We start from the raw sequence: 12210 nt of genomic DNA, 5'->3' as shown, positions 1-12210 counted from the left end.
GGAGAGGGTCTTGTTATTAACAAGCTCCTCAGATGGTTTTCCTGAGCCGGTAATTTTGGTCAACCCTAGAGCGTCCCACCGCATGAATTTGTCCTCATGGCCCCGCAGCCACCAAGGCCCACTTGGAAGCAGAGCCTAAGGGCCACCTAGTCCGGGGTCTTCCACTACATCTCGCTGCGCTCTCGCTCTCTATTCATCCGCTAGTGATTTCGAGGCGAGCAGAGAAACCTTGTCCCTTTCCCGCCTCACTAGGGCGTTGGGTCCACGCGTCTGCTAGTGGTTTTGTCACTCGCCTGTCAGCCCCTGTGCACTGTGGGTTCTTCGAAGGAAGGGACCTCGAAGCACCTTAGTCGTCCCCGCAGGGGAAAATAAAATCACAGTGTTGTCACGGTGCTTGGCGTGCAGAAAGAGTTAAGAAATCACGCCTGCTGCTGTTGTTTACTTCCTGGATAGCGCACGCCGGAGCTGCGAACTCCCAAGAAGGCAGCTGCCTAACCTGCCTGCGCCCGCCCTGCTGCCTACACCTGAGCTGCGGTCGCCCGTCCCCTAATCCAGGGCACGTGGGGCGGGGTCTGCAGGTCGCGAGTGGCGGGGCTGGGGTGGGGGCGGCGCCGGATGAGCAGCCCCGCGGCGCCTTGGGGTGTGGGGGACCCAGCCTTGGCGGAGCTGAGCACCCAGCCCCTTTGTCTCCCCCGCCCCCTCGTCCCCACTTCCTGCCCAGCTTTAAACTCAGGATCTGCGGCGCTGCGAGAACTTTGTAAACACGCCGCTCCTGCGGAGGTGGACACTAGCTCTTTTGGGGCGCCCAGAGGAGGGCGTATACCCCTCCCCGCGATTGGGGTTGCGACAGCCCCCGCTCCCCAAAGACAGAAGCCTGGGCGGCGGGAGAGAGAGTCTGCAGCCAACAGTCGGTGCTCCGGGGGGCTCGCCTGCCAAAGAGGTAGGCTTGGGGGCTGGAGAAGCCAGGATAGATGGACATCTATGCCTTTCTCTGGGGTTTTGCTCAAAGACGAAGCTGGAGACCCCGAGTTAGGGGTCAGGGGGTGGGTTAAGGGGGTCGCCTCGCGCTCATCACCTCCCCGTTGGCCACCAAAGCTCAGCTCACTTTCCCTTTTAATGCATTATTCTTCCGGGAGTTGAAGGGCAGGGAAGCCTCCAAGAGCCTTGTAAATGTGTGCACACCTGCATTGCCTCCCTCCTAGTTGACTTGAAAGTCCAGGGGCTTCACTTTATTCCTCAGTGATAGGGGTGGGGGGCAGACCAGTATGGGTAGGGAGTCTGTGGGTGTTGAGACCAACCAGGGTCAAGGAGGGACCCCTCAGCATCCTCCTTTCTGTGGTGTTTAGTGGTTATGCAGGTGATGGTCTTAGCCTCCCGGGTCTCACTTCACATGTGGACGAGAAGAATATGAAGTTTGCTGCTGTGCATGATTCATTTTCCTTGGTTGAGCACCAGCTATGTGCTTGGCATTGCATGGGATGCTGAAGGCAGGAGTGATGTTCATCCATAGGTACTAGTCATCCTACAGAACCCAACATTTGAGTTGGATTCTGGAGGATGACTAGTTCACCAGACAGAATTTTGTGGAAAGTCTTTGGGGATACTCATTCCTCTGAGCTGGATGGGCTGAATCCTATCTTGTTAGGCAGTGGGACACACTAGGAGCAATTGCTGCCCTCTTTCACCCACTGTCAGGTTTGAAGAAGAGGTGGGACTGAACAGGATGAATTCAAGGAAAAGCAGGTTTCTGGGCTGGTTCCCAAGATCCCAGGAACTCTCAGTTGGGTGCAACTAGCAAGGTCCACCATCCTTGCACCTGTTCCCCATCCTGAACTCCAGGATGGTTTCCTCTAAGGAGCTCTTGCCATTTGCCCACTACCTCAGTTCCCTTTGGGACCAGACATGAGTGGAAAGAAACTCTCCCATTGTGTCCTTGCTGATTCTGCTCTTCCTTTCCTGGATCCTTTGCAATTTGAATAGCACCACAATTTCTGAACTTATTTTTAACACTATTTGCTGTGGCCAGACTCTCTGCCCAGTCTGGATGTTGGAGACATCATGGTAAACAAGTCAGAGCGCTTACCTCCTGGTATTTAAATTTAAAGCATCCCTGATAATCCTAGAAGTGTTGAATGACCAATCACCATGGTCCTAACTGCTTCTCCTTCCTGTTTCCCTTTGCTCAAGGGCTTGGAATGTGAGCTAAGTTATACAGAACTATCAGGTGCTCTTCTAAGTGGTTTAGATGCAGCATCTCATTTAAATCTCCTGTTAACCCTGAGAAATAGTCATTATGATGGTCTCCATGTTATAGGTGTGGATGCTGTGGCACAGGAGATAAGTAATCTTCCTAAAGAGGGAACAAGAAATAAATAGAACTAGAATCTAAGCCCAATTTATGGCTGGGTACAGTGGAGCACACCTGTGATCCCAATGACTCAGGAGGCTGAGGCAGGAGTATTGCAAGTTCAAAGCCAGCCTGAGCAACTTAGCAAGATCCTATCTCAAAATAAAATAAAAAGGGCTGGGGATGAAGCTCAGAGATAGAGCTCTTTCCTATCACATGCAAGGTCCTGGGTTCAATCACCAGTGACACAGATACACAAACCAATTGACTTGACCTGGGAGGCCCTGTTCTTAAATACTAGATCAGTCTACCTCCTTGACTAATCACAAAGAATGTGCTCTTGAGCCAGGAGCTTAGGGACTTCCAAGGGAGTCTGTGGTCCTACCTGGTCTGATGTTTTACATGGTATATAAGTGTGAGCAGCAGTCTGTTAGCTAAGCTTGGGTTCACCTTTCACATACAGTTTGCAGAGAACCCCAGCAGACTTGGAGTAGGGTTGTGGGGACTGCACGTTGCTGCTATCCTTTCTCAGTGGCTGTGGGAGGGGAGTGTGAGGTGATGTATTTTCTTTTGTGTAAGATACACCAAAAAGAAGAGGGCATGCAATTAACCAAGAGGAACATGAAAGAACTTCTCAACATGTGTTGGAATCTGGGGAATGTGGAAAATCAAGACACTTGTTTTGTTGGGCATCTTTAAGACTAGCAGAGACATCTGGGCATTGTGGTGCACGCCTATAATCCCAGCCACTCAGGAGGCTAAGGCAGGAGGATCACAAGTTCCAGGCCAGTCTCAACAATTTAGCAAGGCCCTGTCTCAAAATAAAAAGGACTGGTGATTTAGCTCAGTGGTAAAGTGCCCTTGGGTTCAACCTGAGTACAAAAAAAAAAAAAAAAAAAAAGAATAGCAGAGACCCTCACATTCTAGACTCGAAGAGAATTCTAGCAATTCTAGCGAGGTAGTGGAGTAATGAGATGGTTTAAGAGTGGAAGCTATCTTCAGGTGCTCACCACCTCTCTTCCCCTTGGCTGCTGTATCCAAACTATGTCTCTGTTCTAGTCCTTCAGAGAGGCTACTCCAGTGTTCATGAAGTGAGCCTGACCACAGAGCAGAGTGTCCATGAATTCCACCATTTTCCTACCTCCTTGCTGAAACTATGCACAGGTCTAGGGAGCTTCCAATGCAGGTCCTTCCTCCTGAAATGTCTTGGAGAAAGGGGTGTGTGTTGAGGGACATGGGGTTGAGCATAGACGGAGGGAACAGGGCACCAGAAAACCGGTAAGCAGCACAACAGTTCATAACTCTACAGGCTGCTAGGCTGCTCCTCCCGCCCACCCCCCTTTTCCTCCTGCTTCTGGAGTGGGGTGCCCCAGGCCCCCTGTCCAGGCCCTAGCTTGTCTGTGAAGAACAGGTTGTACTCTTGAGAAACCACAAGAGGAAGTTTAGAGAGGCCTGGGGGTGGGGAAAGTTCTGGGGCTCCTGCCAAGTTTCCCTTTCCTTGCTGAGCAGAAGGTGTGTTTATCTTACCCACAGGATATTTAAATTTTAAATCCTCTGCCTTTTAAAAAGCTGTCAATGCCTGTCCCATTACTGCAGGAGGGCAGGGGGATTGGAAACCCATGTCCCCTGGTCAAGGCTGATTCCATAAAGTCTCCTTTTCTCCTTCTGCCCCTTCACCTTCTTTTCCCCAAAGCACTGTACAACCTTTAAATATAGAGGAATGTGGCTATAATGGCCACTTAGGAGCTGAATGATGTTCCCAGGAGGTGTCCTAAGTATTTACTGCTTTATCTCATTTGGTAGTCATCATAATTCCAGATGATAAGCACCTCTGTCCTCAATTTACATACCGAATTTACTGCAAACTCAGGCTAAGAGACTTGTCCAAGGTCACTCAGCTAAGTGGCAGAATTCAGATTTTGAGCATGGATGTATCTGATTTCTGTTGGTGAATTAACTCCCAGGAGGTTGAGATCTAAAGGTGTTTTGTTAGTATGGGAGAGAAAGGATTAGAGTAGGATTGGAAGGGTTTTCTTTTTTCAATATTTATTTATTTATTAGGTGTAGATAGATGGACACAACACAATGCCTCCTTTATTTTTATGTGGTGCTGAGGATCGAACCCGGGTCCTGCCCGTGTGAGGCAAGTGCTTTACTGCCACAATCTACTGAGCCACAATCCCAGCCCCTGAGCCACAATCCCAGCCCCTGGAAGGTTTTTTTCGAAAGTGAATACAGTGAAAAAAAGAGCAAGGTCTGAGGGTAAAGTTACAAGCCCTGTAGCCAGAGGGTGCCATGCAGGGCAGGCCCATAGAAAGAGGTCATAACTAGTAGTTCTAAGTGCTTCATAACAGGAGGAATCCCCCAACAGCCTTGTGAGACACAGTGCCCATTTTACAGGTGAGCAAACCTAGGCAGGTGAAAAGAAGAGGCAGTGGGTGAAAGGTTGAAGTTAAACTCTGGAATGATGAAGCAAATGGGAAGAAGTTATTTGAAAGGTTGCCCTGGGATCCCTGAGGAAGAGGCGGGGCAGGAACTAATAGAAGCAGATTTCTTAAAAGCATAAGAACTTTCTTAACACATAATTGCTTAATCTCCATTTGAAGAAGTGAGTCCTGTTTAGGGTAGTCTAGAGCACATGCTCTGAGAGAGGTTTCTGCCTGCAAGAAGACCTCAGAGCCCCTCAACACCTCCACTGTGACCTTCCCACTACTTCAGTCACTCCTTGGCTCCTACACTTCCTGGCCCATGGTAGGCTGTGTCTGTCCACCAGGTGGAGCTGTTGCCCAGGGTGTTGCTGCAGGGGCTAGGGGCACTGGATTGGGTGAAGAACACCACCTGGTCCTTCAAGCACCAACTGGTTTCCTGGGACCTCTGACTCCACCCCACCTCCAGCTGCTTACATGTAAACAGGGCCCAGAGAGCCACTTTGACCTACAGGTTTGTCATAAAACGTGCTTTTAGGGTTCAGGCCAGAATGTGTGGCTTCTGCTGTTGGAACAGACTCCCCTCTCCCAGATCAGGGATTCCTCCCACACCTTCTCTTTCCACTTTCTGACCTTCCTTTATCCTTGAGATAGAAGGACCTGTGTGTGGGAACCGAGGGCAAGGCCAATAGTTCTTATGGGCACAACAGGATACCTAATGTGGAATGGCCTTTCATAGTCTTCAGAGGATGTGACAACTGTGTTATCTCCAGTAGAGGCCTCAGAAGCCCCAGCCCTCTGAAACTATTTGCCTTTTGCAGCCTGACCAGTTCTCCCACCCTGGTCAAAATTCCACCAGCAGCCACTCTTGAGGTAAGAGAGAAAAGGCTGGGGGGATATGTCTAGAAAGGTGAGGGAGGAGGGAGTTGGGTTCCTCTTTTGTTGACCGAGATCTGATTACTGCCCCTCAGACCCCTAGGAAGGCAGAGTGATTGGGCTGCAGGTACAGAGCAGACAGAGTCCAGAAAGAGCAAGGTCTGAGAGTACATTACAAGCCCTGTAGCCAGAGGGCGCCATGCAGGGCAGGCCCATAGAAAGAGGTCATAATTAGTAGTTCTAAGTGCTTCATAACAGGAGGAATCCCCCAACAGCCTTGTGAGACACAGTGCCCATTTTACAGGCCAGCAAACATAGACATTGAGAGTTACATCCACTTGGCTATAAAGTCTGTGCACATAATCAGTAATTTGTACTCTGATGGAGTGGTAGGAAGACCCTGTGCTCTGTAGACAAATCACTGGTCTGCTCTCTGGCTGTGCAAAGCAATTTCTTCATCTGTAGTTCCTCCCTCACCTGGTCATTGTAAGGATTCATAATAGCTAATTGAATATATGATAAATATCTTCTTGTGTCCTCACAGTAGCCCCAATGAAGAAGGCTTTTTTTCCCCCTGGGGATCAACCCAGAGCCTTGCGCCTGTTAGCATATTAGGTAAGTGCTCTACCACTGAGCTCTGTTCCCAGCAAGGCAGGCGTTATTGTTATGCCTTTACATAGGGGAACTGAAGCTTGGGTGGTGACACAGAGACTAGGGTCCAAGGCTTCAGAGCGTAACCTGCACTAGGCTTAGGAGATAATACAAATCCTGCTGAGTGCCTGGCAGGCCAGAAGTCCTCATGGGTGACAGTGCTGTCATGATTATCATAATCATTTCCCAAACGGTGCTCTTTGGGTGGGCCTGGGGGCCACTCAAAACCAAGGAGCCCTGGTTTCTTTCCTTACCATCTCACCTAGGGCTTCGTTTTACCTCTTTCTCCTAAAATAAAAAAATTGGCTGCTAGTTCTGGCCTGTTGTCAGACAGTTGGACAGAATTCTTGAAGTTGGGACAGTCCCAGAAACTCCCAGTCCTGGCCCCAGCGCTCTCTGCTCCAAGGCGCCCTCCCACGTGTTCTTGGTTCTCTTCCCTCCCGGAGGCTCCTCCCTGCCCCCTCCCCTGGGCTCCCTGAGTTCTGGGAAAGGAAGTCAGGGCAGGGGCCTCAGACAGATGCGGACCTTGAGCTCCAACTTGAGCTCCAGCTGGAGGAGAAGAGGACTGGCCAGGAGATGGGAGGATGGGGTACAGGGGCCCCTCTGCCTGTCCCCAGGAAGGCGTCCATCTGTTCTTCATGGAATCTTTCTTTAGCCCTGGTTTGTGACACTCACTGTGTGGGGCATAGCGGAATCCACTGTGAATTACACCCAGAGGAGGGCTTTTTCTCTGGCAAGCAGATAGCTCAAAGCTGTCTTTGGGGGATAAAGGGGGAAGTTGTTTCCTCCCCGCAGCAGGCCCCTGAGATTCAAGGCCACTTTGTCCTTTCTCCCAGCTCCATCCCCTCTTTGCTAAGCAGTGTCTACTACAAAACCCACAAACTTGGAGCCTCTTCAAATGTGGAATCCATTTTCATCGTATTGGGAAGAATTTCAGGGTTAGACACTTTGGATGTACAGGGGAAGAGTGTAGGCCAGGGAGTGTACCCCTAGTGGGTGGGTGCACACAGATGCATGCCATGCATACACATTACCTCAGCAATAGTGAGGCGCTAGAACATTTTTCCAGGGCTTCTCTTTCTTCCTCTCTTCCATTCAGCTGAGTGCTTACTGGTCCCAGGGGCAGCCTCCATCTTTTCTTTGAATGGACTTGACTTTTCCCTCTAAGACTGACTGAAAGGAAGTCAGGGAAGGGGCCTCAGACAGATGCCAGACCTTGATCTGGGAAGAGGCAGTCTGTTTTCGCCTGGGCCCAGCATTTTGGGTTCTAATTAAAAATTTTGTATAGTAACTAGACATGAGCTCAGTGTGTCTGGGTGATCCTGAGAAAGTCTTTCTTTCTCCCTGCTTCTTCTTGCCTTTATCCTGATGTGGGTGCTGGGGGTCATATTTTGGTGTTTTTTTGTGGGAATCTATTCTCACATGTGTTTGGGAAGAAACAGGAGTTTTCTTTGAATCCCAGTTTCTTCCCAAACACATGGCAGCAGAATTGATGACGATAACAGATCTTTGCCCAGGTGTTGTAAATGCGTCTCTGCCATTTTAAATAAATTTATAATACTTATATTTTTTGGCCTTTTTGGGGTGAGGGGGTATCAGGGATTGAACTAAGAGGCCCTTGACCACTGAACCACATCCCCAGCCCTATTTTGTATTTTATTTAGAGACAGGGAATCACTGAGTTGCTTAGCGCCTCGCTATTGCTGAGGCTGTCTTTGAACTCACAATCCTCCTGCCTCAGCCTCGCAAGCCACTAGGATTACAGGCATGTGCCACCACGCCTGGCAGTCCTTATATTTACTAACTCATTTCTCATTTAACCCCTCATAAGAATCCTATGAGGTTTCCTTATTTTACAAATGAAGAAACTGAGGCACAAAGGTTCGGTAAGCCCAAGGTGATACTACTGGTCAGTGTTAAGAGCCTGGTGGCTGGAAGAACTCTGACCTGACACAGACTTTCCATAGGTAACGTGTATGCATGGCATGCATCTGTGTGCATCCACCCACTAGGGGGGAGTGTGAGATGACACCAGGTTTCCTGTTGAGATACTATCCTATACACAGTTTGACTAGTGGAGCAGACTGGCAGGCCCCTTGACTTTCCTCCACAAGTGACATGCACATATGCCCAGAGGTGTGCTGCCACTGATGTGAGTCCCTCCCCTCCCCCCCCCCCCAGCAATCCCAGAGCATCCTGGATCCTTCAACGCTCCTGGCCAGGGCTTCAGGACTATTTGCTAAGTCAAGCAAGATGGAAGGGAAGGAGCAAGTGGGACCAGCAGGTGGGTCAGGTGTCGCAGGAGACCCAGGAAGCAGGAGTGGGTGGTGGTGAATGTGAGCTTGCTAGGTGGGGCTGGGGCCCTGACCTATCTGGGGAGCCCTGGATGAATCAGCCTGACCACAGCCGCCCAACGGCAGTGAAGGTATAAATAAGATTTTCCTTCCCCTCAGTGCTCATTTTCCTTTCTTTACTCTTCCCTAAAACTTGGCTTTGGCAGGGGTGTGGCACCAGGGTACTAACCAGGGGCACAACTCTGGAACTGATGGTTAATTTGAATCCTGGGGCCTGACAGTTTACCTTGTCCTTTCGGGAAGGACAGAGGTTTCAGCTATACCACCCAGAAATGGGCAGAAGCCCTGCCCAGACTGGATGCCACATATCCTGCCCAAGGAGAGGACTGCATGGGTGTAGGACTCTTGAGCTCCGCCATCTGGTATAGACATCCAACAACATGTATAAGTTCCAGGGGCCCTGGAGCTATTCATTTGTCCATTCTTCTTGTATAGTGGAATTACATTTTATGCAGTATTGGGTTCAAAGTCAGTATTAAAGTCTCCCCCAACTGCTCACAAAACAGTATATGTGGTTTGGGCTTTTTCTCCCATCTCTAGGAATCTTCAGCATGGCCAGTTTTCATTGGGACAGATGACCAAGTCTTTGGTTGAACATTATGTTGAGTTTGGGATAAGGAAACCCATCATATGAAGAGTGTTTAAGTTTCTGTGATTTTCTGGCATTTCCTACAATTAAATTCATGTCCATTAAGTGTACAAATTTAGGAATTCAGTACACATGCTTCCATGGACTGCTTGGGCCACCAGAATGTGCTATGGATATCTCATGAAGGGAGCAGTTACTTTTGGATGGGTTAGCCAGGAGTTTCTTCTTAAAGTTGAGGAAATAAAAAAGGGAAGGATTTTTTCATTGTCTTTTGTTTTTGCAGTGCTGGGAATTGAATCCAGAACCCAAGGCATGCTATGCAAGCATTCTACCACTGATCTATATCCTCAGCCCCCCAAAAGGGAGGATTTGATGAGAAATTGTTCAGGGGCAGTTTTAAGTGGTGGGTAGAAATAAAAAGACACAAATTAAAAGCAGTTTTAATTTGTATCTTTTTACTTTTGTGAATGTTCTTTTTCATTGAAAGCCATATTACAGAAACAATCCTTTTTCTGTTCTTATTTCTTTGACAGTTATTTGGCTTATTTCTTATTCTTTTTCTATGATTTTACTTATTATTTCTAAAATAATTGGTGGCTAGCTCTACAGTCATCATTGTTTGTGTAACAACAATGATTTTTTTTTTTTTGCCAGAGATTTAGCCCAGGAACACTTAACCATTGAGCCATATCTCCAGCCATTAAAAAAATATATATTTTTAGTTATAGATGGACATAATACCTTTATTTTATTTATATGTGGTCCTGAGAATTGAACCCAGTACCTACATGTGCCGGGCAAGCGCTCTACCACTGAGCTACAACTCTAGCTCTCCAACCATTTTTATTTATTTTTACTTTTGAGACAGGGTCTCACTAAGTTACTGAGGCTGGCCTTGAACTTGGGATCCCCCTGCCTCAGCTTCCTGAGTCGCTGGGATTATAGGCATGTGCCACCATGCCTGGCTTACAACCTTAATTCTTCATATGACCACTTCTTACTCTTTTTAATAGTTTGAAAAAGTCCAGCAATGCAGTGGGGCAGAAAGGAAGGCAAAGTAATAGAGAGAATCGGGCATTTGAGGACAGAGTGGTGTCTGCTTCAACTGACATGTGAGGTCTAATGCAGCAGTTCTCAAACTTTCTGGTCTCCGGAACACTTAACATCTTTTAAAAAATTTTTGAGGAATCCAAGTATGATGGCGCATGCCTGTAATCCCAGCAGCTTGAGAGGCTGAGGCAGGAGGATTGCCAAGTTCAAAGCCAGCCTCAGCAATGGCCAGGTTCTAAGCAACTCAGTGAGACCCTGTCTCTAATAAAATACAAAATAGGGCTCAGTGATCGAGTGCCCCTGAGATCAATCCCTGGTACCCCCCTCAATTTGTTTGTTTTTGTTTTTTTGAGGATCTCAAAGAGTTTTGATTTTGCAGGCTTTTGAGTTTCTAATAAAAAAAAATTGATACATTTAAAAAATATTTCTTAATTCCTTTAAAAATAAGAAATTTGGTGTATGTTAACATAAGCATCATATTTTTAATAAAACTATAACTTTATTTTCCAAAACAAAAAAAATTAATGAGAAGTGTGGCCTTGATTTACATTTTTGCAAATCTCTTTAAATGCATGATTTAATGGAAGACAGCTGGAGTATCATAGTTGCTTTCACTTCAGTCTCTTGTACTGTATGGTTCTGGTTGATGCATATAAAGAACATCTGGCCTCAGACAGATATGTCATTGGAAAAGGGGGAACCTTGTTGGTCTGGCCTAGTGGGATATGAAAGTGGAATGAACATTTGGGGCAGTGATAAAGAAGCTTGAGTGGGGGGTTTGAACTTTATTTTGTGGGTAAAAGGAAGGCATTGAAGGTTTTTGAGCACAGAAGTGGCATGATCAGAGCTATTTCAAGACAATTCCCAGGGCAGTAGTAGAATAATAGAACTGGTGAGAGAGACTTCACAGAATTATGAAAAGGGTTGAAACTAAGGTGACGCCTGTAGAAATGGAAACAAGGGGGCGATTTGGCAAAATTTTCTGAAGGTAGAAGCAGCAGAACTTAGTAATCCTGAGGAAGGTATGAAGAGTCATCGGCCCTTCCCTGGGAGGCACCGTGCATGCTTCTGTGATGAAGTCTGAGGCACGCGTGGTACTCTGTTGTTTGCATTCCTTTGCCCCTGCTAGGCCAAGTGCCCCGAGGTGCTCCTTACGTGCACAGAGGAGAAGAATCAAGGACCACCAACCACTGAGTCTCTCAGCATGGCAGAATGTTGGTACCATTAGTGGAAATTCTAAAATCAGGAGGAAAAGATGTGTCTTAATCTCTGAGTATGATTAACTAAACCACAGGGCAAGGGGAAATCAAGGGTGGACCTTGAAATATACTATTCTCCTGGCAAAAAAAAAAGTATATTTTTTGCTGGGCATAGTAGCGCACTCCTGTAATCCAGGAGGCTCAGGGAGCTGAGGCAGGAGGATTGTGAGTTCAAAGCCAGCCTCAGCAATGGTGAGATGCTAAGCAACTCAGTGAGACCCTGACCCTAAAAAAAATACAAAAGAGGACTGGGAATGTGGCTCAGTGGTTGAGTGCCCCTGACTTCAATCCCTAGTACCAAAAAAAAAAAAAAAAGTTTGGGTGAGAAATTCAAAATATAGTTAGGGGACCTGGCTTTATTCTTTAGCCTCAAGTAACTCAAGTCCACTTAAGGTGATGCTTCTCAAAAAGAAATGTTTTGATTTTAATCCATTTTATCTTCACACATGCGGACATATCCCTATATGCATATATAAACTGAACAAGGCTCACTAAGTGATACTTAACGTTGCTACAGAGGATGTACTTTTGGTATGTTTTAAAAAAATTCTGTCCTGTTATTTCATTTTTAAAACATGCTGGTCAAGATTAGCTTTGTGATTTCATAAGCCAGGAACCCATCCTGACTTGCAATTTGAAAAACACCAAGTTGAGGAGG

The 12210-nt window shown here is 47.2% G+C and overlaps 2 protein-coding genes across 2 annotated transcripts in view; both read left to right on the top strand.

Annotated features, from left to right (window-relative positions):
• The first annotated feature begins 808 nt into the window (after positions 1 to 808).
• CCND3 (cyclin D3) overlaps positions 809 to 12210 on the top strand; it is an 88513-nt gene continuing 77111 nt past the window's right edge. Inside the window, exon 1 of the mRNA XM_081295501.1 lies at positions 809 to 940. The gene's annotated coding sequence lies outside the window, so the exon portion shown is untranslated. The remainder of the gene's footprint in view (positions 941 to 12210) is intronic.
• The window catches only part of MED20 (mediator complex subunit 20), a 115245-nt gene continuing 103847 nt past the window's right edge, over positions 813 to 12210 (top strand). The window contains exon 1 of the mRNA XM_081295505.1: positions 813 to 940. The gene's annotated coding sequence lies outside the window, so the exon portion shown is untranslated. The remainder of the gene's footprint in view (positions 941 to 12210) is intronic.

This window comes from Spermophilus citellus (assembly GCF_964194105.1).
Source record: "Spermophilus citellus genome assembly, chromosome: 5".
In the NCBI taxonomy this organism is placed as follows: Eukaryota; Metazoa; Chordata; class Mammalia; order Rodentia; family Sciuridae; genus Spermophilus; species Spermophilus citellus.
This window is presented reverse-complemented; position numbering and strand designations above follow the sequence as displayed.